This window comes from Triturus cristatus, chromosome 12 (assembly GCF_964204655.1).
Source record: "Triturus cristatus chromosome 12, aTriCri1.1, whole genome shotgun sequence".
NCBI lineage: Eukaryota > Metazoa > Chordata > Amphibia > Caudata > Salamandridae > Triturus > Triturus cristatus.
The window spans coordinates 726,567,297-726,592,653 of NC_140595.1; the positions used below are offsets into that span (position 1 = coordinate 726,567,297).

At 40.3% G+C, this 25,357-nt stretch overlaps 8 non-coding genes across 8 annotated transcripts; all 8 read right to left on the bottom strand.

Annotated features, from left to right (window-relative positions):
* Positions 1-3,409: 3,409 nt before the first annotated feature.
* On the bottom strand, positions 3,410-3,491 carry TRNAS-CGA (transfer RNA serine (anticodon CGA)). Its single transcript has one exon. It is a non-coding gene; the product is annotated as a tRNA-Ser (tRNA).
* Positions 3,492-7,432: 3,941 nt separating this feature from the next.
* TRNAS-CGA (transfer RNA serine (anticodon CGA)) lies at positions 7,433-7,514 on the bottom strand. The gene has a single exon. It is a non-coding gene; the product is annotated as a tRNA-Ser (tRNA).
* Positions 7,515-10,102: 2,588 nt separating this feature from the next.
* On the bottom strand, positions 10,103-10,174 carry TRNAH-GUG (transfer RNA histidin (anticodon GUG)). The gene has a single exon. It is a non-coding gene; the product is annotated as a tRNA-His (tRNA).
* A 1,281-nt stretch (positions 10,175-11,455) lies between these two features.
* Positions 11,456-11,537, bottom strand: TRNAS-CGA (transfer RNA serine (anticodon CGA)). The gene has a single exon. It is a non-coding gene; the product is annotated as a tRNA-Ser (tRNA).
* Positions 11,538-14,125: 2,588 nt separating this feature from the next.
* On the bottom strand, positions 14,126-14,197 carry TRNAH-GUG (transfer RNA histidin (anticodon GUG)). The gene has a single exon. It is a non-coding gene; the product is annotated as a tRNA-His (tRNA).
* A 1,287-nt stretch (positions 14,198-15,484) lies between these two features.
* TRNAS-CGA (transfer RNA serine (anticodon CGA)) lies at positions 15,485-15,566 on the bottom strand. Its single transcript has one exon. It is a non-coding gene; the product is annotated as a tRNA-Ser (tRNA).
* Positions 15,567-19,507: 3,941 nt separating this feature from the next.
* TRNAS-CGA (transfer RNA serine (anticodon CGA)) lies at positions 19,508-19,589 on the bottom strand. The gene has a single exon. It is a non-coding gene; the product is annotated as a tRNA-Ser (tRNA).
* A 3,934-nt stretch (positions 19,590-23,523) lies between these two features.
* TRNAS-CGA (transfer RNA serine (anticodon CGA)) lies at positions 23,524-23,605 on the bottom strand. The gene has a single exon. It is a non-coding gene; the product is annotated as a tRNA-Ser (tRNA).
* Positions 23,606-25,357: the final 1,752 nt, after the last annotated feature.

Sequence of the window (25,357 nt, forward strand, 5' to 3'; positions counted from 1 at the left end):
TAGCACTCTAATCACTTTATCACTACTGTGAGAAAGTGGCTCTGTATATACTGTTCCCAAATAGGTACAGTGTGCACAGAGTCCCCAGTCCCCAGAGGTTAGGCAGAGGCTAAAGTTAGATATAACCTTACTCTCTAAAGTGGTAGCTTGCCGAGCAGTAAGGCAGTATCAGAGTACAGTGTAAAACATTTGTTGTACACACTCAGTCAGCAAATGGTCTCACACACTCAAGAACTGAACTCTAGGCCATTGGTTTGCATACAAAAGATATTGTTGTTTTATTTTAGAACCAACAATAGGTATCAAAATATACTTTCTCAGAATGAGATGCTTTAGTTAAATACTTTGCAATAGGCAATTGACTTTTGCAGGTCATAGTTACAGTTTATTGCAATAGGCAACACAATTTGAATCACAATAATACATTGAGCTCAATGGGAATTTTAAGTTATATGCAATTAATTACTTTCAGGATTACTTTTCTAAATCCAGGACTGGATCCTAGATTCAGTCCTGGGACAGTTCTTGGAAACAAGTGAGTAAATTCATTTTAGTTACTGTTGTGATTTTTAAGCAATATTTTGCTATTTTACAAGTTGACACTTAGAAACTTTTGCTGATCAAATTACCAATGTTATCCTATGGAAGGAAATTCACTTAGCAGGTAAGTGGGGTTATGGTTCCTTTTTCTAGGTCAGTGTTGGATCCTAGATCCAGCACTACTGTACCACCTGTAAGCAGGTGAGAAACTGCGTTTAAGTTATACAGGCGATTTTTAAGGAATATTTACATGTTTGCAAAATCGACACTTAGAAGAAATTTCACAGAAAAACAGTCAATGGTTTCCTATGGAAGAAAATTCAAGTTACGGGTAAAGTACGTTCTCGTTACTTTTGTAATCCAGTCCTGGGCTACTAGGCTCAGTACTGGGACATCTATCTAAAACAGGTAAACAATTACGTTTTCACAGTTGGTACGATTTTTAAACAATATTTGTAAGTTTCAAAAATCGACACTTAGAAAATTTTCAGCAAAAAGCAGGCAATGATATCCCATGGAAGGAAATTCGAGTTACTGGTAAGTACGGTTAAAATTACATTTGAGAGTCAGTACTGAGCTCCAAGATGCAGCACTGAGGTCTCTCCTGATAACAGGTGAGTAAATCAGAATTCGTTGTTCGGCTGATTTTAGATGAATATTTTAAAGTTCCAAAACTCCACACCACTTAGAAGAATTTCCAAGTGAAACCACTCAATGTTAGCCTATGGAAGAAAAGTGAGTTATCGGCTTTTAGGTAAGTACTCGACTGGCAGAGTTATGGTTCTGGGCATAGACTCAGGGGTCTCCCAGGGGAGTCCCAGCCTACTTGCCAAGCCTTAAACTCCCCTTTTATTACATATAATTTACACCTAAGGTAGGCCCTAGGTAGTCCTAGGTGCATGATGCTATGTAAGTAAAAAATAAGATATGTACTTTGGTGGTTCGCGTGTCCTGTAAGTACCAAACAGTCTATTTCATTTTTCACTACTGTGAGGTCTACCCCTCTCATAGGTTAGCTCTGTGTATTCCCCTATACTTTTTATTTGGTAATTCCATATCGGAGAGGAGTAGCTTTATTTATTTATTGAAAATCCTACTTACTGGTGAGGTTGGATTTATCTTTACTATTTTAGAAATGCCACTTTTAGAGAGTGAACATTTCTCTGCACTTACTGCTCTATTTGCCTGAAACCTGGCCCCAATACACGTCTGGATTGGGCTGGGTGACAGCAAAATTTGTGCCTTCCCTCTAGAGAGCCACAACACAGGTCACTCAACTGCACCTGGGGGGTGAGCTCCGCTCCCCCTCCACCCCCAATAGGTTCAAGAACGATAATTTATGTAAGTAAATACATTATAGCTACAGCTTATAATCATGCGAGTTTAAATCATTTGTTGTTAGATGGTTTAAATATTTGAAAGGATCTGTTTTTAATAGACATTTTACAAAAACCACTGGCACATTTGCTAATTCTGTAAAATTAACACCCAACTGCCGTGACATTGCCAACCACAATGCCGTAACTCGGATTCAAACCAAGGTTGCTGCGGCCACAACGCAGAGTACTAACCACTATACGATCACGGCGAGCTACTTGGGCTCAACGACATACAGTGACATGGAGAATTTATAATTCGGAACACTCAGGGCTATTCCTGTGATAGGCTGGATATATTCATTGCTTCCTCATTCCTCATTCAGAGGCTGCGTCTCCTCAGTGGTGGATAGGCTGAAACCGTTTCCTGGCCGCCTGCTTGTGAAATGCCAGGAGTCAAAGTTCACACATTACACTTGCGGACCTGTGATGGGACACCAATGCAGAGAAACCCACCTGGCACAGACCTTCTATTCTGTCTATTAGACCTGCATCTTCCCTGCATCTTTCAAGCCATTTGTATGTGAAGCAAGAAAGAGTTAGAGAGTGATCCATCTACACTTTTATAGGGAGGATGTCGCCGTGAGCTCCTCCCAGCTAATCACACGAACAGCAGAAAAGCAAGATAAATACACAGTTGAGGGGTGGGCTGCATGGTTATGTTTTTGAGTAAATATTGAAACTGACCTCAGTGGCTCATTAGCAGAGCTGCGGCTAATGACTGGTGCCAAATCATGATGAAGCAAGCACCATGGCTCGTAGGGGACCCACAACACGCTTTTCTTAGCTCACTGAATTAAAGTATAAACTTCCGCCGTGTGTGAGTGGTAAAGGCTTGTTAATATGGTTCCTTTTCCAATTCAAGTCTGACAACAAGAGGCAGGAACCACGTGGCTTCGGAAGCTCAGGAAAGTAGCCACCAACCACAGAGAAAGAGAGAACTGGCAGTATGAGAGGTGGAGAAAACAGAAGCGGGAGCAAGGAGCTCAAATGAGATTGATGGCGTTTAAATAGAGCGCGTAAAGGAACAGGTACACAGCTAAGAAATGGGAAAGACAGACTAGGGAAAAAAACACAGAAAGAGCCTGTAGATGAAATTCTCTTCCTGGGACAGGAGGTTAAGAGAAATTACACATGGGGAGGTTAAGCATGTAACACGGGGGAGAATAAAAAAGAAAATGCAGTTTTATGAAGTGTGTTTGCCAATCCAGCCAGCACTTTTGTTCTATTTCTCTCTTTGCGTCTTTTATTGGTAAAGTAACTTTCAAGTGCATGCGCAGGTATGAATGAGAGAGCAACGGTATAATAATTTGAAGCGTTTACAGCAGTGCTAAAGTAGGAATGAGGTGTAGCAAAGACATGAAAGAGGTAGCGATAACAAATATGTGGAGAGGCAATAGTGACACAAAAATAAGCCACCTATTTATAAAACTGAAATGGAAGAAATACTAAAGGTTAACTTCTGAAATTGTAGCCGATAATAAAAAGATTTTCGTTGTTGGCAGGATTCGAACCTGCGCGGGGATACCCCAATGGATTTCGAGTCCATCGCCTTAACCACTCGGCCCCAACAACTTGCTGTAAGCTGCCTACAAATATTTTGTTTGAAAGTTTTGAAGTTTTCCCACATCAAAGTACTGATATTCTGCAATGCGCTTTTTAAAAACAATGTTTTTTTCATCATGCACGTTCTGTCCTAAAAACAAAAATTGCATGAGTATATCTCTGGATCTGTAAAAGGATACGCTTGCATTCAAACTCCCTTGTGGCACTCAAGTTTTTTGGACCCTGTTGCACTCTGTTTTTGCGCTGCTTTTAGTCTACGACCCATATTACAGAAGTCAACCATCTCTGAGTATTTGGGACTCCTTTGTAAGTGCCTTATCTCTAATCCTTGAAAAGCTCTATAATAAAGGGGTCTGTCAAAGATTGCTTGAATGGAAGATAAAAGAAGGCCCACTTGTCTCACCAAATGCAGTAGAGAAACCTGATGTTTTACTCATGTTATCCTTAGTTCAGTTTTTGTTAGACCTGGCATCCTTAAGGTGGCCTACCAGCAACCTTTTTGCTTTTCACCTCAAGTTTTGCTGTATCTTTATGTTGGCCTTAGGACTCTAATCACTTTGTCACTACTGTGAGAAAGTGGCTCTGTATATACTGTTCCCAAATAGGTACAGTGTGCACAGAGTCCCCAGTCCCCAGAGGTTTGGCAGAGGCTAAAGTTAGATATAACCTTACTCTCTAAAGTGGTAGCTTGCCGAGCAGTAAGGCAGTATCAGAGTACAGTGTAAAACATTTGTTGTACACACTCAGTCAGCAAATGGTCTCACACACTCAAGAACTGAACTCTAGGCCATTGGTTTGCATACAAAAGATATTGTTGTTTTATTTTAGAACCAACAATAGGTATCAAAATATACTTTCTCAGAATGAGATGCTTTAGTTAAATACTTTGCAATAGGCAATTGACTTTTGCAGGTCATAGTTACAGTTTATTGCAATAGGCAACACAATTTGAATCACAATAATACATTGAGCTCAATGGGAATTTTAAGTTATATGCAATTAATTACTTTCAGGATTACTTTTCTAAATCCAGGACTGGATCCTAGATTCAGTCCTGGGACAGTTCTTGCAAACAAGTGAGTAAATTCGTTTTAGTTACGGTTGTGATTTTTAAGCAATATTTTGCTATTTTAAAAGTTGACACTTCGAAACTTTTGCTGATCAAATTACCAATGTTATCCTATGGAAGGAAATTCACTTAGCAGGTAAGTGGGGTTATGGTTACTTTTTCTAGGTCAGTGTTGGATCCTAGATCCAGCACTACTGTACCACCTGTAAGCAGTTGAGAAACTGCGTTTAAGTTATACAGGCGATTTTTAAGGAATATTTACATGTTTGCAAAATCGACACTTAGAAGAAATTTCACAGAAAAACAGTCAATGGTTTCCTATGGAAGAAAATTCAAGTTACGGGTAAAGTACGTTCTCGTTACTTTTGTAATGCAGTGCTGGGCTCCTGGGCTCAGTACTGGGACATCTATCTAAAACAGATAAACAATTACGTTTTCACAGTTGGTACGATTTTTAAAGAATATTTGTAAGTTTCAAAAATCGACACTTAGAAAATTTTCAGCAAAAAGCAGGCAATGATATCCCATGGAAGGAAATTCGAGTTACTGGTAAGTACGGTTAAAATTACTTTTCAGGGTCAGTACTGAGCTCCAAGATGCAGCACTGAGGTCTCTCCTGATAACAGGTGAGTAAATCAGAATTCGTTGTTCGGCTGATTTTAGATGAATATTTTAAAGTTCCAAAACTCCACACCACTTAGAAGAATTTCCAAGTGAAACAACGAAATTTTAGCCTATGGAAGAAAAGTGAGTTATCGGCTTTTAGGTAAGTACTCGACTGGCAGAGTTATGGTTCTGGGCATAGACTCAGGGGTCTCCCAGGGGAGTCCCAGCCTACTTGCCAAGCCTTAAACTCCCCTTTTATTACATATAATTTACACCTAAGGTAGGCCCTAGGTAGTCCTAGGTGCATGATGCTATGTAAGTAAAAAATAAGATATGTACTTTGGTGGTTCGCGTGTCCTGTAAGTACCAAACAGTCTATTTCATTTTTCACTACTGTGAGGTCTACCCCTCTCATAGGTTAGCTCTGTGTATTCCCCTATACTTTTTATTTGTTAATTCCATATCGGAGAGGAGTAGCTTTATTTATTTATTGAAAATCCTACTTACTGGTGAGGTTGGATTTAACTTTACTATTTTAGAAATGCCACTTTTAGAGAGTGAACATGTCTCTGCACTTACTGCTCTATTTGCCTGAAACCTGGCCCCAATACACGTCTGGATTGGGCTGGGTGACAGCAAAATTTGTGCCTTCCCTCTAGAGAGCCACAACACAGGTCACTCAACTGCACCTGGGAGGTGAGCTCCGCTCCCCCTCCACCCCCAATAGGTTCAAGAACGATAATTTATGTAGGTAAATACATTATAGCTACAGCTTATAATCATGCGAGTTTAAATCATTTGTTGTTAGATGGTTTAAATATTTGAAAGGATCTGTTTTTAATAGACATTTTACAAAAACCACTGGCACATTTGCTAATTCTGTAAAATTAACACCCAACTGCCGTGACATTGCCAACCACAATGCCATGACTCGGATTCAAACCGAGGTTGCTGCGGCCACAACGCAGAGTACTAACCACTATACGATCACGGCGAGCTACTTGGGCTCAACGACATACAGTGACATGGAGAATTTATAGTTCGGAACACTCAGGGCTATTCCTGTGATAGGCTGGATGTATTCATTGCTTCCTCATTCCTCATTCAGAGGCTGCGTCTCCCCAGTGGTTGATAGGCTGAAACCGTTTCCTGGCCGCCTGCTTGTGAAATGCCAGGAGTCAAAGTTCACACATTACACTTGCGGACCTGTGATGGGACACCAATGCAGAGAAACCCACCTGGCACAGACCTTCTATTCTGTCTATTAGACCTGCATCTTCCCTGCACCTTTCAAGCCATTTGTATGTGAAGCAAGAAAGAGTTAGAGAGTGATCCATCTACACTTTTATAGGGAGGATGTCGCCGTGAGCTCCTCCCAGCTAATCACACGAACAGCAGAAAAGCAAGATAAATACACAGTTGAGGGGTGGGCTGCATGGTTATGTTTTTGAGTAAATATTGAAACTGACCTCAGTGGCTCATTAGCAGAGCTGCGGCTAATGACTGGTGCCAAATCATGATGAAGCAAGCACCATGGCTCGTAGGGGACCCACAACACGCTTTTCTTAGCTCACTGAATTAAAGTATAAACTTCCGCCGTGTGTGTGTGGTAAAGGCTTGTTAATATGGTTCCTTTTCCAATTCAAGCCTGACAACAAGAGGCAGGAACCAGGTGGCTTCGGAAGCTCAGGAAAGTAGCCACCAACCACAGAGAAAGAGAGAACTGGCAGTATGAGAGGTGGAGAAAACAGAAGCGGGAGCAAGGAGCTCAAATGAGATTGATGGCGTTTAAATAGAGCGCGTAAAGGAACAGTTACACAGCTAAGAAATGGGAAAGACAGACTAGGGAAAAAAACACAGAAAGAGCCTGTAGATGAAATTCTCTTCCTGGGACAGCAGGTTAAGAGAAATTACACATGGGGAGGTTAAGCATGTAACACGGGGGAGAATAAAAAAGAAAATGCAGTTTTATGAAGTGTGTTTGCCAATCCAGCCAGCACTTTTGTTCTATTTCTCTCTTTGCGTCTTTTATTGGTAAAGTAACTTTCAAGTGCATGCGCAGGTATGAATGAGAGAGCAACGGTATAATAATTTGAAGCGTTTACACCAGTGCTAAAGTAGGAATGAGGTGTAGCAAAGACATGAAAGAGGTAGCGATAACAAATATGTGGAGAGGCAATAGTGACACAAAAATAAGCCACCTAATTATAAAACTGAAATGGAAGAAATACTAAAGGTTAACTTCTGAAATTGTAGCCGATAATAAAAAGATTCTCGTTGTTGGCAGGATTCGAACCTGCGCGGGGATACCCCAATGGATTTCGAGTCCATCGCCTTAACCACTCAGCCACAACAACTTGCTGTAAGCTGCCTACAAATATTTTGTTTGAAAGTTTTGAAGTTCTCCCACATCAAAGTACTGATATTCTGCAATGCGCTTTTTAAAAACAATGTTTTTTTCATCATGCACGTTCTGTCCTAAAAACAAAAATTGCATGAGTATATCTCTGGATCTGTAAAAGGATACGCTTGCATTCAAACTCCCTTGTGGCACTCAAGTTTTTTGGACCCTGTTGCACTCTGTTTTTGCGCTGCTTTTAGTCTACGACCCATATTACAGAAGTCAACCATCTCTGAGTATTTGGGACTCCTTTGTAAGTGCCTTATCTTTAATCCTTGAAAAGCTCTATAATAAAGGGGTCTGTCAAAGATTGCTTGAATGGAAGATAAAAGAAGGCCCACTTGTCTCACCAAATGCAGTAGAGAAACCTGATGTTTTACTCATGTTATCCTTAGTTCAGTTTTTGGTAGACCTGGCATCCTTAAGGTGGCCTACCAGCAACCTTTTTGCTTTTCACCTCACGTTTTGCTGTATCTTTATGTTGGCCTTAGGACTCTAATCACTTTATCACTACTGTGAGAAAGTGGCTCTGTATATACTGTTCCCAAATAGGTACAGTGTGCACAGAGTCCCCAGTCCCCAGAGGTTTGGCAGAGGCTAAAGTTAGATATAACCTTACTCTCTAAAGTGGTAGCTTGCCGAGCAGTAAGGCAGTATCAGAGTACAGTGTAAAACATTTGTTGTACACACTCAGTCAGCAAATGGTCTCACACACTCAAGAACTGAACTCTAGGCCATTGGTTTGCATACAAAAGATATTGTTGTTTTATTTTAGAACCAACAATAGGTATCAAAATATACTTTCTCAGAATGAGATGCTTTAGTTAAATACTTTGCAATAGGCAATTGACTTTTGCAGGTCATAGTTACAGTTTATTGCAATAGGCAACACAATTTGAATCACAATAATACATTGAGCTCAATGGGAATTTTAAGTTATATGCAATTAATTACTTTCAGGATTACTTTTCTAAATCCAGGACTGGATCCTAGATTCAGTCCTGGGACAGTTCTTGGAAACAAGTGAGTAAATTCGTTTTAGTTACTGTTGTGATTTTTAAGCAATATTTTGCTATTTTAAAAGTTGACACTTCAAAACTTTTGCTGATCAAATTACCAATGTTATCCTATGGAAGGAAATTCACTTAGCAGGTAAGTGGGGTTATGGTTACTTTTTCTAGGTCAGTGTTGGATCCTAGATCCAGCACTACTGTACCACCTGTAAGCAGTTGAGAAACTGCGTTTAAGTTATACAGGCGATTTTTAAGGAATATTTACATGTTTGCAAAATCGACACTTAGAAGAAATTTCACAGAAAAACAGTCAATGGTTTCCTATGGAAGAAAATTCAAGTTACGGGTAAAGTACGTTCTCGTTACTTTTGTAATCCAGTGCTGGGCTCCTAGGCTCAGTACTGGGACATCTATCTAAAACAGGTAAACAATTACGTTTTCACAGTTGGTACGATTTTTAAAGAATATTTGTAAGTTTCAAAAATCGACACTTAGAAAATTTTCAGCAAAAAGCAGGCAATGATATCCCATGGAAGGAAATTCGAGTTACTGGTAAGTACGGTTAAAATTACTTTTCAGGGTCAGTACTGAGCTCCAAGATGCAGCACTGAGGTCTCTCCTGATAACAGGTGAGTAAATCAGAATTCGTTGTTCGGCTGATTTTAGATGAATATTTTAAAGTTCCAAAACTCCACACCACTTAGAAGAATTTCCAAGTGAAACCACTCAATGTTAGCCTATGGAAGAAAAGTGAGTTATCGGCTTTTAGGTAAGTACTCGACTGGCAGAGTTATGGTTCTGGGCATAGACTCAGGGGTCTCCCAGGGGAGTCCCAGCCTACTTGCCAAGCCTTAAACTCCCCTTTTATTACATATAATTTACACCTAAGGTAGGCCCTAGGTAGTCCTAGGTGCATGATGCTATGTAAGTAAAACATAAGATATGTACTTTGGTGGTTCGCGTGTCCTGTAAGTACCAAACAGTCTATTTCATTTTTCACTACTGTGAGGTCTACCCCTCTCATAGGTTAGCTCTGTGTATTCCCCTATACTTTTTATTTGGTAATTCCATATCGGAGAGGAGTAGCTTTATTTATTTATTGAAAATCCTACTTACTGGTGAGGTTGGATTTAACTTTACTATTTTAGAAATGCCACTTTTAGAGAGTGAACATGTCTCTGCACTTACTGCTCTATTTGTCTGAAACCTGGCCCCAATACACGTCTGGATTGGGCTGGGTGACAGCAAAATTTGTGCCTTCCCTCTAGAGAGCCACAACACAGGTCACTCAACTGCACCTGGGGGGTGAGCTCCGCTCCCCCTCCACCCCCAATAGGTTCAAGAACGATAATTTATGTAAGTAAATACATTATAGCTACAGCTTATAATCATGCGAGTTTAAATCATTTGTTGTTAGATGGTTTAAATATTTGAAAGGATCTGTTTTTAATAGACATTTTACAAAAACCACTGGTACATTTGCTAATTCTGTAAAATTAACACCCAACTGCCGTGATATTACCAACCACAATGCCGTGACTCGGATTCGAACCGAGGTTGCTGCAGCCACAACGCAGAGTACTAACCACTATACGATCACGGCGAGCTACTTGGGCTCAACGACATACAGTGACATGGAGAATTTATAATTCGGAACACTCAGGGCTGTTCCTGTGATAGGCTGGATGTATTCATTGCTTCCTCATTCCTCATTCAGAGGCTGCGTCTCCTCAGTGGTTGATAGGCTGAAACCGTTTCCTGGCCGCCTGCTTGTGAAATGCCAGGAGTCAAAGATCACACATTACACTTGCGGACCTGTGATGGGACACCAATGCAGAGAAACCCACCTGGCACAGACCTTCTATTCTGTCTATTAGACCTGCATCTTCCCTGCACCTTTCAAGCCATTTGTATGTGAAGCAAGAAAGAGTTAGAGAGTGATCCATCTACACTTTTATAGGGAGGATGTCGCCGTGAGCTCCTCCCAGCTAATCACACGAACAGCAGAAAAGCAAGATAAATACACAGTTGAGGGGTGGGCTGCATGGTTATGTTTTTGAGTAAATATTGAAACTGATCTCAGTGGCTCATTAGCAGAGCTGCGGCTAATGACTGGTGCCAAATCATGATGAAGCAAGCACCATGGCTCGTAGGGGACCCACAACACGCTTTTCTTAGCTCACTGAATTAAAGTATAAACTTCCGCCGTGTGTGAGTGGTAAAGGCTTGTTAATATAGTTCCTTTTCCAATTCAAGTCTGACAACAAGAGGCAGGAACCACGTGGCTTCGGAAGCTCAGGAAAGTAGCCACCAACCACAGATAAAGAGAGAACTGGCAGTATGAGAGGTGGAGAAAACAGAAGCGGGAGCAAGGAGCTCAAATGAGATTGATGGCGTTTAAATAGAGCGCGTAAAGGAACAGTTACACAGCTAAGAAATGGGAAAGACAGACTAGGGAAAAAAACACAGAAAGAGCCAGTAGATGAAATTCTCTTCCTGGGACAGGAGGTTAAGAGAAATTACACATGGGGAGGTTAAGCATGTAACACGGGGGAGAATAAAAAAGAAAATGCAGTTTTATGAAGTGTGTTTGCCAATCCAGCCAGCACTTTTGTTCTATTTCTCTCTTTGCGTCTTTTATTGGTAAAGTAACTTTCAAGTGCATGCGCAGGTATGAATGAGAGAGCAACGGTATAATAATTTGAAGCGTTTACACCAGTGCTAAAGTAGGAATGAGGTGTAGCAAAGACATGAAAGGGGTAGCGATAACAAATAAGTGGAGAGGCAATAGTGACAAAAAAATAAGCCACCTATTTATAAAACTGAAATGGAAGAAATACTAAAGGTTAACTTCTGAAATTGTAGCCGATAATAAAAAGATTCTCGTTGTTGGCAGGATTCGAACCTGCGCGGGGATACCCCAATGGATTTCGAGTCCATCGCCTTAACCACTCGGCCACAACAACTTGCTGTAAGCTGCCTACAAATATTTTGTTTGAAAGTTTTGAAGTTTTCCCACATCAAAGTACTGATATTCTGCAATGCGCTTTTTAAAAACAATGTTTTTTTCATCATGCACGTTCTGTCCTAAAAACAAAAATTGCATGAGTACATCTCTGGATATGTAAAAGGATACGCTTGCATTCAAACTCCCTTGTGGCACTCAAGTTTTTTGGACCCTGTTGCACTCTGTTTTTGCGCTGCTTTTAGTCTACGACCCATATTACAGAAGTCAACCATCTCTGAGTATTTGGGACTCCTTTGTAAGTGCCTTATCTTTAATCCTTGAAAAGCTCTATAATAAAGGGGTCTGTCAAAGATTGCTTGAATGGAAGATAAAAGAAGGCCCACTTGTCTCACCAAATGCAGTAGAGAAACCTGATGTTTTACTCATGTTATCCTTAGTTCAGTTTTTGGTAGACCTGGCATCCTTAAGGTGGCCTACCAGCAACCTTTTTGCTTTTCACCTCACGTTTTGCTGTATCTTTATGTTGGCCTTAGGACTCTAATCACTTTATCACTACTGTGAGAAAGTGGCTCTGTATATACTGTTCCCAAATAGGTACAGTGTGCACAGAGTCCCCAGTCCCCAGAGGTTTGGCAGAGGCTAAAGTTAGATATAACCTTACTCTCTAAAGTGGTAGCTTGCCGAGCAGTAAGGCAGTATCAGAGTACAGTGTAAAACATTTGTTGTACACACTCAGTCAGCAAATGGTCTCACACACTCAAGAACTGAACTCTAGGCCATTGGTTTGCATACAAAAGATATTGTTGTTTTATTTTAGAACCAACAATAGGTATCAAAATATACTTGCTCAGAATGAGATGCTTTAGTTAAATACTTTGCAATAGGCAATTGACTTTTGCAGGTCATAGTTACAGTTTATTGCAATAGGCAACACAATTTGAATCACAATAATACATTGAGCTCAATGGGAATTTTAAGTTATATGCAATTAATTACTTTCAGGATTACTTTTCTAAATCCAGGACTGGATCCTAGATTCAGTCCTGGGACAGTTCTTGGAAACAAGTGAGTAAATTCATTTTAGTTACTGTTGTGATTTTTAAGCAATATTTTGCTATTTTACAAGTTGACACTTAGAAACTTTTGCTGATCAAATTACCAATGTTATCCTATGGAAGGAAATTCACTTAGCAGGTAAGTGGGGTTATGGTTCCTTTTTCTAGGTCAGTGTTGGATCCTAGATCCACCACTACTGTACCACCTGTAAGCAGGTGAGAAACTGCGTTTAAGTTATACAGGCGATTTTTAAGGAATATTTACATGTTTGCAAAATCGACACTTAGAAGAAATTTCACAGAAAAACAGTCAATGGTTTCCTATGGAAGAAAATTCAAGTTACGGGTAAAGTACATTCTCGTTACTTTTGTAATCCAGTGCTGGGCTCCTAGGCCGAGTACTGGGACATCTATCTAAAACAGGTAAACAATTACGTTTTCACAGTTGGTACGATTTTTAAAGAATATTTGTAAGTTTCAAAAATCGACACTTAGAAAATTTTCAGCAAAAAGCAGGCAATGATATCCCATGGAAGGAAATTCGAGTTACTGGTAAGTACGGTTAAAATTACTTTTCAGGGTCAGTACTGAGCTCCAAGATGCAGCACTGAGGTCTCTCCTGATAACAGGTGAGTAAATCAGAATTCGTTGTTCGGCTGATTTTAGATGAATATTTTAAAGTTCCAAAACTCCACACCACTTAGAAGAATTTCCAAGTGAAACAACGAAATTTTAGCCTATGGAAGAAAAGTGAGTTATCGGCTTTTAGGTAAGTACTCGACTGGCAGAGTTATGGTTCTGGGCATAGACTCAGGGGTCTCCCAGGGGAGTCCCAGCCTACTTGCCAAGCCTTAAACTCCCCTTTTATTACATATAATTTACACCTAAGGTAGGCCCTAGGTAGTCCTAGGTGCATGATGCTATGTAAGTAAAAAATAAGATATGTACTTTGGTGGTTCGCGTGTCCTGTAAGTACCAAACAGTCTATTTCATTTTTCACTACTGTGAGGTCTACCCCTCTCATAGGTTAGCTCTGTGTATTCCCCTATACTTTTTATTTGGTAATTCCATATCGGAGAGGAGTAGCTTTATTTATTTATTGAAAATCCTACTTACTGGTGAGGTTGGATTTAACTTTACTATTTTAGAAATGCCACTTTTAGAGAGTGAACATTTCTCTGCACTTACTGCTCTATTTGCCTGAAACCTGGCCCCAATACACGTCTGGATTGGGCTGGGTGACAGCAAAATTTGTGCCTTCCCTCTAGAGAGCCACAACACAGGTCACTCAACTGCACCTGGGGGGTTAGCTCCGCTCCCCCTCCACCCCCAATAGGTTCAAGAACGATAATTTATGTAAGTAAATACATTATAGCTACAGCTTATAATCATGCGAGTTTAAATCATTTGTTGTTAGATGGTTTAAATATTTGAAAGGATCTGTTTTTAATAGACATTTTACAAAAACCACTGGTACATTTGCTAATTCTGTAAAATTAACACCCAACTGCCGTGACATTGCCAACCACAATGCCGTGACTCGGATTCGAACCAAGGTTGCTGCGGCCACAACGCAGAGTACTAACCACTATACGATCACGGCGAGCTACTTGGGCTCAACAACATACAGTGACATGGAGAATTTATAATTCGGAACACTCAGGGCTGTTCCTGTGATAGGATGGATGTATTCATTGCTTCCTCATTCCTCATTCCTCATTCAGAGGCTGCGTCTCCTCAGTGGTTGATAGGCTGAAACCGTTTCCTGGCCGCCTGCTTGTGAAATGCCATGAGTCAAAGATCACACATTACACTTGCGGACCTGTGATGGGACACCAATGCAGAGAAACCCACCTGGCACAGACCTTCTATTCTGTCTATTAGACCTGCATCTTCCCTGCACCTTTCAAGCCATTTGTATGTGAAGCAAGAAAGAGTTAGAGAGTGATCCATCTACACTTTTATAGGGAGGATGTCGCCGTGAGCTCCTCCCAGCTAATCACACGAACAGCAGAAAAGCAAGATAAATACACAGTTGAGGGGTGGGCTGCATGGTTATGTTTTTGAGTAAATATTGAAACTGACCTCAGTGGCTCATTAGCAGAGCTGCGGCTAATGACTGGTGCCAAATCATGATGAAGCAAGCACCATGGCTCGTAGGGGACCCACAACACGCTTTTCTTAGCTCACTGAATTAAAGTATAAACTTCCGCCGTGTGTGAGTGGTAAAGGCTTGTTAATATGGTTCCTTTTCCAATTCAAGTCTGACAACAAGAGGCAGGAACCACGTGGCTTCGGAAGCTCAGGAAAGTAGCCACCAACCACAGAGAAAGAGAGAACTGGCAGTATGAGAGGATGAGAAAACAGAAGCGGGAGCAAGGAGCTCAAATGAGATTGATGGCGTTTAAATAGAGCGCGTAAAGGAACAGTTACACAGCTAAGAAATGGGAAAGACAGACTAGGGAAAAAAACACAGAAAGAGCCTGTAGATGAAATTCTCTTCCTGGGACAGCAGGTTAAGAGAAATTACACATGGGGAGGTTAAGCATGTAACACGGGGGAGAATAAAAAGAAAATGCAGTTTTATGAAGTGTGTTTGCCAATCCAGCCAGCACTTTTGTTCTATTTCTCTCTTTGCGTCTTTTATTGGTAAAGTAACTTTCAAGTGCATGCACAGGTATGAATGAGAGAGCAACGGTATAATAATTTGAAGCGTTTACACCAGTGCTAAAGTAGGAATGAGGTGTAGCAAAGACATGAAAGAGGTAGCGATAACAAATATGTGGAGAGGCAATAGTGACACAAAAATAAGCCACCTATTTATAAAACTGAAATGGAAGAAATACTAAAGGTTAACTTCTGAAATTGTAGCCGATAATAAAAAGATTCTCGTTGTTGGCAGGATTCGAACCTGCGCGGGAATACCCCAATGGATTTCGAGTCCATCGCCTTAACCACTCGGCCACAACAACTTGCTGTAAGCTGCCTACAAATATTTGGTTTGAAAGTTTTGATGTTTTCCCACATCAAAGTACTGATATTCTGCAATGCGCTTTTTAAAAACAATGTTTTTTTCATCATGCACGTTCTGTCCTAAAAACAAAAATTGCATGAGTATATCTCTGGATCTGTAAAAGGATACGCTTGCATTCAAACTCTCTTGTGGCACTCAAGTTTTTTGGACCCTGTTGCACTCTGTTTTTGCGCTACTTTTAGTCTACGACCCATATTACAGAAGTCAACCATCTCTGAGTATTTGGGACTCCTTTGTAAGTGCCTTATCTTTAATCCTTGAAAAGCTCTATAATAAAGGGGTCTGTCAAAGATTGCTTGAATGGAAGATAAAAGAAGGCCCACTTGTCTCACCAAATGCAGTAGAGAAACCTGATGTTTTACTCATGTTATCCTTAGTTCAGTGTTTGTTAGACCTGGCATCCTTAAGGTGGCCTACCAGCAACCTTTTTGCTTTTCACCTCACGTTTTGCTGTATCTTTATGTTGGCCTTAGGACTCTAATCACTTTATCACTACTGTGAGAAAGTGGCTCTGTATATACTGTTCCCAAATAGGTACAGTGTGCACAGAGTCCCCAGTCCCCAGAGGTTTGGCAGAGGCTAAAGTTAGATATAACCTTACTCTCTAAAGTGGTAGCTTGCCGAGCAGTAAGGCAGTATCAGAGTACAGTGTAAAACATGTGTTGTACACACTCAGTCAGCAAATGGTCTCACACACTCAAGAACTGAACTCTAGGCCATTGGTTTGCATACAAAAGATATTGTTGTTTTATTTTAGAACCAACAATAGGTATCAAAATATACTTTCTCAGAATGAGATGCTTTAGTTAAATACTTTGCAATAGGCAATTGACTTTTGCAGGTCATAGTTACAGTTTATTGCAATAGGCAACACAATTTGAATCACAATAATACATTGAGCTCAATGGGAATTTTAAGTTATATGCAATTAATTACTTTCAGGATTACTTTTCTAAATCCAGGACTGGATCCTAGATTCAGTCCTGGGACAGTTCTTGGAAACAAGTGAGTAAATTCGTTTTAGTTACTGTTGTGATTTTTAAGCAATATTTTGCTATTTTAAAAGTTGACACTTCGAAACTTTTGCTGATCAAATTACCAATGTTATCCTATGGAAGGAAATTCACTTAGCAGGTAAGTGGGGTTATGGTTACTTTTTCTACGTCAGTGTTGGATCCTAGATCCAGCACTACTGTACCACCTGTAAGCAGTTGAGAAACTGCGTTTAAGTTATACAGGCGATTTTTAAGGAATATTTACATGTTTGCAAAATCGACACTTAGAAGAAATTTCACAGAAAAACAGTCAATGGTTTCCTATGGAAGAAAATTCAAGTTACGGGTAAAGTACGTTCTCGTTACTTTTGTAATCCAGTGCTGGGCTCCTAGGCCGAGTACTGGGACATCTATCTAAAACAGGTAAACAATTACTTTTTCACAGTTGGTACGATTTTTAAAGAATATTTGTAAGTTTCAAAAATCGACACTTAGAAAATTTTCAGCAAAAAGCAGGCAATGATATCCCATGGAAGGAAATTCGAGTTACTGGTAAGTACGGTTAAAATTACTTTTCAGGGTCAGTACTGAGCTCCAAGATGCAGCACTGAGGTCTCTCCTGATAACAGGTGAGTAAATCAGAATTCGTTGTTCGGCTGATTTTAGATGAATATTTTAAAGTTCCAAAACTCCACACCACTTAGAAGAATTTCCAAGTGAAACCACTCCATGTTAGCCTATGGAAGAAAAGTGAGTTATCGGCTTTTAGGTAAGTACTCGACTGGCAGAGTTATGGTTCTGGGCATAGACTCAGGGGTCTCCCAGGGGAGTCCCAGCCTACTTTCCAAGCCTTAAACTCCCCTTTTATTACATATAATTTACACCTAAGGTAGGCCCTAGGTAGTCCTAGGTGCATGATGCTATGTAAGTAAAAAATAAGATATGTACTTTGGTGGTTCGCGTGTCCTGTAAGTACCAAACAGTCTATTTCATTTTTCACTACTGTGAGGTCTACCCCTCTCATAGGTTAGCTCTGTGTATTCCCCTATACTTTTTATTTGGTAATTCCATATCGGAGAGGAGTAGCTTTATTTATTTATTGAAAATCCTACTTACTGGTGAGGTTGGATTTAACTTTACTATTTTAGAAATGCCACTTTTAGAGAGTGAACATGTCTCTGCACTTACTGCTCTATTTGCCTGAAACCTGGCCCCAATACACGTCTGGATTGGGCTGGGTGACAGCAAAATTTGTGCCTTCCCTCTAGAGAGCCACAACACAGGTCACTCAACTGCACCTGGGGGGTGAGCTCCGCTCCCCCTCCACCCCCAATAGGTTCAAGAACGATAATTTATGTAAGTAAATACATTATAGCTACAGCTTATAATCATGCGAGTTTAAATCATTTGTTGTTAGATGGTTTAAATATTTGAAAGGATCTGTTTTTAATAGACATTTTACAAAAACCACTGGTACATTTGCTAATTCTGTAAAATTAACACCCAACTGCCGTGACATTGCCAACCACAATGCTGTGACTCGGATTCGAACCGAGGTTGCTGCGGCCACAACGCAGAGTACTAACCACTATACGATCACGGCGAGCTACTTGGGCTCAACAACATACAGTGACATGGAGAATTTATAATTCGGAACACTCAGGGCTGTTCCTGTGATAGGCTGGATGTATTCATTGCTTCCTCATTCCTCATTCAGAGGCTGCGTCTCCTCAGTGGTTGATAGGCTGAAACCGTTTCCTGGCCGCCTGCTTGTGAAATGCCAGGAGTCAAAGATCACACATTACACTTGCGGACCTGTGATGGGACACCAATGCAGAGAAACCCACCTGGCACAGACCTTCTATTCTGTCTATTAGACCTGCATCTTCCCTGCACCTTTCAAGCCATTTGTATGTGAAGCAAGAAAGAGTTAGAGAGTGATCCATCTACACTTTTATAGGGAGGATGTTGCCGTGAGCTCCTCCCAGCTAATCACACGAACAGCAGAAAAGCAAGATAAATACACAGTTGAGGGGTGGGCTGCATGGTTATGTTTTTGAGTAAATATTGAAACTGACCTCAGTGGCTCATTAGCAGAGCTGCGGCTAATGACTGGTGCCAAATCATGATGAAGCAAGCACCATGGCTCGTAGGGGACCCACAACACGCTTTTCTTAGCTCACTGAATTAAAGTATAAACTTCCGCCGTGTGTGAGTGGTAAAGGCTTGTTAATATAGTTCCTTTTCCAATTCAAGTCTGACAACAAGAGGCAGGAACCACGTGGCTTCGGAAGCTCAGGAAAGTAGCCACCAACCACAGAGAAATAGAGAACTGGCAGTATGAGAGGTGGAGAAAACAGAAGCGGGAGCAAGGAGCTCAAATGAGATTGATGGCGTTTAAATAGATCGCGTAAAGGAACAGTTACACAGCTAAGAAATGGGAAAGACAGACTAGGGAAAAAAACACAGAAAGAGCCTGTAGATGAAATTCTCTTCCTGGGACAGCAGGTTAAGAGAAATTACACATGGGGAGGTTAAGCATGTAACACGGGGGAGAATAAAAAAGAAAATGCAGTTTTGTGAAGTGTGTTTGCCAATCCAGCCAGCACTTTTGTTCTATTTCTCTCTTTGCGTCTTTTATTGGTAAAGTAACTTTCAAGTGCATGCGCAGGTATGAATGAGAGAGCAACGGTATAATAATTTGAAGCGTTTACACCAGTGCTAAAGTAGGAATGAGGTGTAGCAAAGACATGAAAGAGGTAGCGATAACAAATATGTGGAGAGGCAATAGTGACAGAAAAATAAGCCACCTATTTATAAAACTGAAATGGAAGAAATACTAAAGGTTAACTTCTGAAATTGTAGCCGATAATAAAAAGATTCTCGTTGTTGGCAGGATTCGAACCTGCGCGGGGATACCCCAATGGATTTCGAGTCCATCGCCTTAACCACTCGGCCACAACAGCTTGCTGTAAGCTGCTTACAAATATTTTGTTTGAACGTTTTCCCACATCAAAGTACTGATATTCTGCAATGCACTTTTTAAAAACAATGTTTTTTTCATCATGCACGTTCTGTCCTAAAAACAAAAATTGCATGAGTATATCTCTGGATCTGTAAAAGGATACGCTTGCATTCAAACTCTCTTGTGGCACTCAAGTTTTTTGGACCCTGTTGCACTCTGTTTTTGCGCTGCTTTTAGTCTACGACCCATATTACAGAAGTCAACCATCTCTGAGTATTTGGGACTCCTTTGTAAGTGCCTTATCTTTAATCCTTTAAAAGTCTCTATAATAAAGGGGTCTGTCAAAGATTGCTTGAATGGAAGATAAAAGAAGGCCCACTTGTCTCACCAAATGCAGTAGAGAAACCTGATGTTTTACTCATGTTATCCTTAGTTCAGTTTTTGTTAGACCTGGCATCCTTAAGGTGGCCTACCAGCAACCTTTTTGCTTTTCACCTCACGTTTTGCTGTATCTTTATGTTGGCCTTAGGACTCTAATCACTTTATCACTACTGTGAGAAAGTGGCTCTGTATATACTGTTCCCAAATAGGTACAGTGTGCACAGAGTCCCCAGTCCCCAGAGGTTTGGCAGAGGCTAAAGTTAGATATAACCTTACTCTCTAAAGTGGTAGCTTGCCGAGCAGTAAGGCAGTATCAGAGTACAGTGTAAAACATTTGTTGTACACACTCAGTCAGCAAATGGTCTCACACACTCAAGAACTGAACTCTAGGCCATTGGTTTGCATACAAAAGATATTGTTGTTTTATTTTAGAACCAACAATAGGTATCAAAATATACTTGCTCAGAATGAGATGCTTTAGTTAAATACTTTGCAATAGGCAATTGACTTTTGCAGGTCATAGTTACAGTTTATTGCAATAGGCAACACAATTTGAATCACAATAATACATTGAGCTCAATGGGAATTTTAAGTTATATGCAATTAATTACTTTCAGGATTACTTTTCTAAATCCAGGACTGGATCCTAGATTCAGTCCTGGGACAGTTCTTGGAAACAAGTGAGTAAATTCGTTTTAGTTACTGTTGTGATTTTTAAGCAATATTTTGCTATTTTAAAAGTTGACACTTAGAAACTTTTTCTGATCAAATTACCAATGTTATCCTATGGAAGGAATTTCACTTAGCAGGTAAGTGGGGTTATGGTTACTTTTTCTAGGTCAGTGTTGGATCCTAGATCCAGCACTACTGTACCACCTGTAAGCAGTTGAGAAACTGCGTTTAAGTTATACAGGCGATTTTTAAGGAATATTTACATGTTTGCAAAATCGACACTTAGAAGAAATTTCACAGAAAAACAGTCAATGGTTTCCTATGGAAGAAAATTCAAGTTACGGGTAAAGTACGTTCTCGTTACTTTTGTAATCCAGTGCTGGGCTCCTAGGCTCAGTACTGGGACATCTATCTAAAACAGGTAAACAATTACGTTTTCACAGTTGGTACGATTTTTAATGAATATTTGTAAGTTTCAAAAATCGACACTTAGAAAATTTTCAGCAAAAAGCAGGCAATGATATCCCATGGAAGGAAATTCGAGTTACTGGTAAGTACGGTTAAAATTACTTTTCAGGGTCAGTACCGAGCTCCAAGATGCAGCACTGAGGTCTCTCCTGATAACAGGTGAGTAAATCAGAATTCGTTGTTCGGCTGATTTTAGATGAATATTTTAAAGTTTCAAAACTCCACACCACTTAGAAGAATTTCCAAGTGAAACCACTCAATGTTAGCCTATGGAAGAAAAGTGAGTTATCGGCTTTTAGGTAAGTACTCGACTGGCAGAGTTATGGTTCTGGGCATAGACTCAGGGGTCTCCCAGGGGAGTCCCAGCCTACTTGCCAAGCCTTAAACTCCCCTTTTATTACATATAATTTACACCTAAGGTAGGCCCTAGGTAGTCCTAGGTGCATGATGCTATGTAAGTAAAAAATAAGATATGTACTTTGGTGGTTCGCGTGTCCTGTAAGTACCAAACAGTCTATTTCATTTTTCACTACTGTGAGGTCTACCCCTCTCATAGGTTAGCTCTGTGTATTCCCCTATACTTTTTATTTGGTAATTCCATATCGGAGAGGAGTAGCTTTATTTATTTATTGAAAATCCTACTTACTGGTGAGGTTGGATTTAACTTTACTATTTTAGAAATGCCACTTTTAGAGAGTGAACATTTCTCTGCACTTACTGCTCTATTTGCCTGAAACCTGGCCCCAATACACGTTTAGATTGGGCTGGGTGACAGCAAAATTTGTGCCTTCCCTCTAGAGAGCCACAACACAGGTCACTCAACTGCACCTGGGGGGTGATCTCCGCTCCCCCTCCACCCCCAATAGGTTCAAGAACGATAATTTATGTAAGTAAATACATTATAGCTACAGCTTATAATCATGCGAGTTTAAATCATTTGTTGTTAGATGGTTTAAATATTTGAAAGGATCTGTTTTTAATAGACATTTTACAAAAACCACTGGTAAATTTGCTAATTCTGTAAAATTAACACCCAACTGCCATGACATTGCCAACCACAATGCCGTGACTCGGTTTCGAACCGAGGTTGCTGCGGCCACAACGCAGAGTACTAACCACTATACGATCACAGCGAGCTACTTGGGCTCAATGACATACAGTGACATGGAGAATTTATAATTCGGAACACTCAGGGCTGTTCCTGTGATAGGCTGGATGTATTCATTGCTTCCTCATTCCTCATTCAGAGGCTGCGTCTCCTCAGTGGTTGATAGGCTGAAACCGTTTCCTGGATGCCTGCTTGTGAAATGCCAGGAGTCAAAGATCACACATTACACTTGCGGACCTGTGATGGGACACCAATGCAGAGAAACCCACCTGGCACAGACCTTCTATTCTGTCTATTAGACCTGCATCTTCCCTGCACCTTTCAAGCCATTTGTATGTGAAGCAAGAAAGAGTTAGAGAGTGATCCATCTACACTTTTATAGGGAGGATGTCGCCGTGAGCTCCTCCCAGCTAATCACATGAACAGCAGAAAAGCAAGATAAATACACAGTTGAGGGGTGGGCTGCATGGTTATGTTTTTGAGTAAATATTGAAACTGACCTCAGTGGCTCATTAGCAGAGCTGCGGCTAATGACTGGTGCCAAATCATGATGAAGCAAGCACCATGGCTCGTAGGGGACCCACAACATGCTTTTCTTAGCTCACTGAATTAAAGTATAAACTTCCGCCGTGTGTGAGTGGTAAAGGCTTGTTAATATGGTTCCTTTTCCAATTCAAGTCTGACAACAAGAGGCAGGAACCACGTGGCTTCGGAAGCTCAGGAAAGTAGCCACCAACCACAGAGAAAGAGAGAACTGGCAGTATGAGAGGTGGAGAAAACAGAAGCGGGAGCAAGGAGCTCAAATGAGATTGATGGCGTTTAAATAGAGCGCGTAAAGGAACAGTTACACAGCTAAGAAATGGGAAAGACAGACTAGGGAAAAAAACACAGAAAGAGCCTGTAGATGAAATTCTCTTCCTGGGACAGCAGGTTAAGAGAAATTACACATGGGGAGGTTAAGCATGTAACACGGGGGAGAATAAAAAAGAAAATGCAGTTTTATGAAGTGTGTTTGCCAATCCAGCCAGCACTTTTGTTCTATTTCTCTCTATGCGTCTTTTATTGGTAAAGTAATTTTCAAGTGCATGTGCAGGTATGAATGAGAGAGCAACGGTATAATAATTTGAAGCGTTTACACCAGTGCTAAAGTAGGAATGAGGTGTAGCAAAGACATGAAAGAGGTAGCGATAACAAATATGTGGAGAGGCAATAGTGACACAAAAATAAGCCACCTATTTATAAAACTGAAATGGAAGAAATACTAAAGGTTAACTTCTGAAATTGTAGCCGATAATAAAAAGATTCTCGTTGTTGGCAGGATTCGAACCTGCGCGGGGATACCCCAATGGATTTCGAGTCCATCGCCTTAACCACTTGGCCACAACAACTTGCTGTAAGCTGCTTACAAATATTTTGTTTGAACGTTTTCCCACATCAAAGTACTGATATTCTGCAATGCGCTTTTTAAAAACAATGTTTTTTTCATCATGCACGTTCTGTCCTAAAAACAAAAATTGCATGAGTATATCTCTGGATCTGTAAAAGGATACGCTTGCATTCAAACTCTCTTGTGGCACTCAAGTTTTTTGGACCCTGTTGCACTCTGTTTTTGCGCTGCTTTTAGTCTACGACCCATATTACAGAAGTCAACCATCTCTGAGTATTTGGGACTCCTTTGTAAGTGCCTTATCTTTAATCCTTTAAAAGTCTCTATAATAAAGGGGTCTGTCAAAGATTGCTTGAATGGAAGATAAAAGAAGGCCCACTTGTCTCACCAAATGCAGTAGAGAAACCTGATGTTTTACTCATGTTATCCTTAGTTCAGTTTTTGTTAGACCTGGCATCCTTAAGGTGGCCTACCAGCAACCTTTTTGCTTTTCACCTCACGTTTTGCTGTATCTTTATGTTGGCCTTAGGACTCTAATCACTTTATCACTACTGTGAGAAAGTGGCTCTGTATATACTGTTCCCAAATAGGTACAGTGTGCACAGAGTCCCCAGTCCCCAGAGGTTTGGCAGAGGCTAAAGTTAGATATAACCTTACTCTCTAAAGTGGTAGCTTGCCGAGCAGTAAGGCAGTATCAGAGTACAGTGTAAAACATTTGTTGTACACACTCAGTCAGCAAATGGTCTCACACACTCAAGAACTGAACTCTAGGCCATTGGTTTGCATACAAAAGATATTGTTGTTTTATTTTAGAACCAACAATAGGTATCAAAATATACTTGCTCAGAATGAGATGCTTTAGTTAAATACTTTGCAATAGGCAATTGACTTTTGCAGGTCATAGTTACAGTTTATTGCAATAGGCAACACAATTTGAATCACAATAATACATTGAGCTCAATGGGAATTTTAAGTTATATGCAATTAATTACTTTCAGGATTACTTTTCTAAATCCAGGACTGGATCCTAGATTCAGTCCTGGGACAGTTCTTGGAAACAAGTGAGTAAATTCGTTTTAGTTACTGTTGTGATTTTTAAGCAATATTTTGCTATTTTAAAAGTTGACACTTCGAAACTTTTGCTGATCAAATTACCAATGTTATCCTATGGAAGGAAATTCACTTAGCAGGTAAGTGGGGTTATGGTTACTTTTTCTACGTCAGTGTTGGATCCTAGATCCAGCACTACTGTACCACCTGTAAGCAGTTGAGAAACTGCGTTTAAGTTATACAGGCGATTTTTAAGGAATATTTACATGTTTGCAAAATCGACACTTAGAAGAAATTTCACAGAAAAACAGTCAATGGTTTCCTATGGAAGAAAATTCAAGTTACGGGTAAAGTACGTTCTCGTTACTTTTGTAATCCAGTGCTGGGCTCCTAGGCCGAGTACTGGGACATCTATCTAAAACAGGTAAACAATTACTTTTTCACAGTTGGTACGATTTTTAAAGAATATTTGTAAGTTTCAAAAATCGACACTTAGAAAATTTTCAGCAAAAAGCAGGCAATGATATCCCATGGAAGGAAATTCGAGTTACTGGTAAGTACGGTTAAAATTACTTTTCAGGGTCAGTACTGAGCTCCAAGATGCAGCACTGAGGTCTCTCCTGATAACAGGTGAGTAAATCAGAATTCGTTGTTCGGCTGATTTTAGATGAATATTTTAAAGTTTCAAAACTCCACACCACTT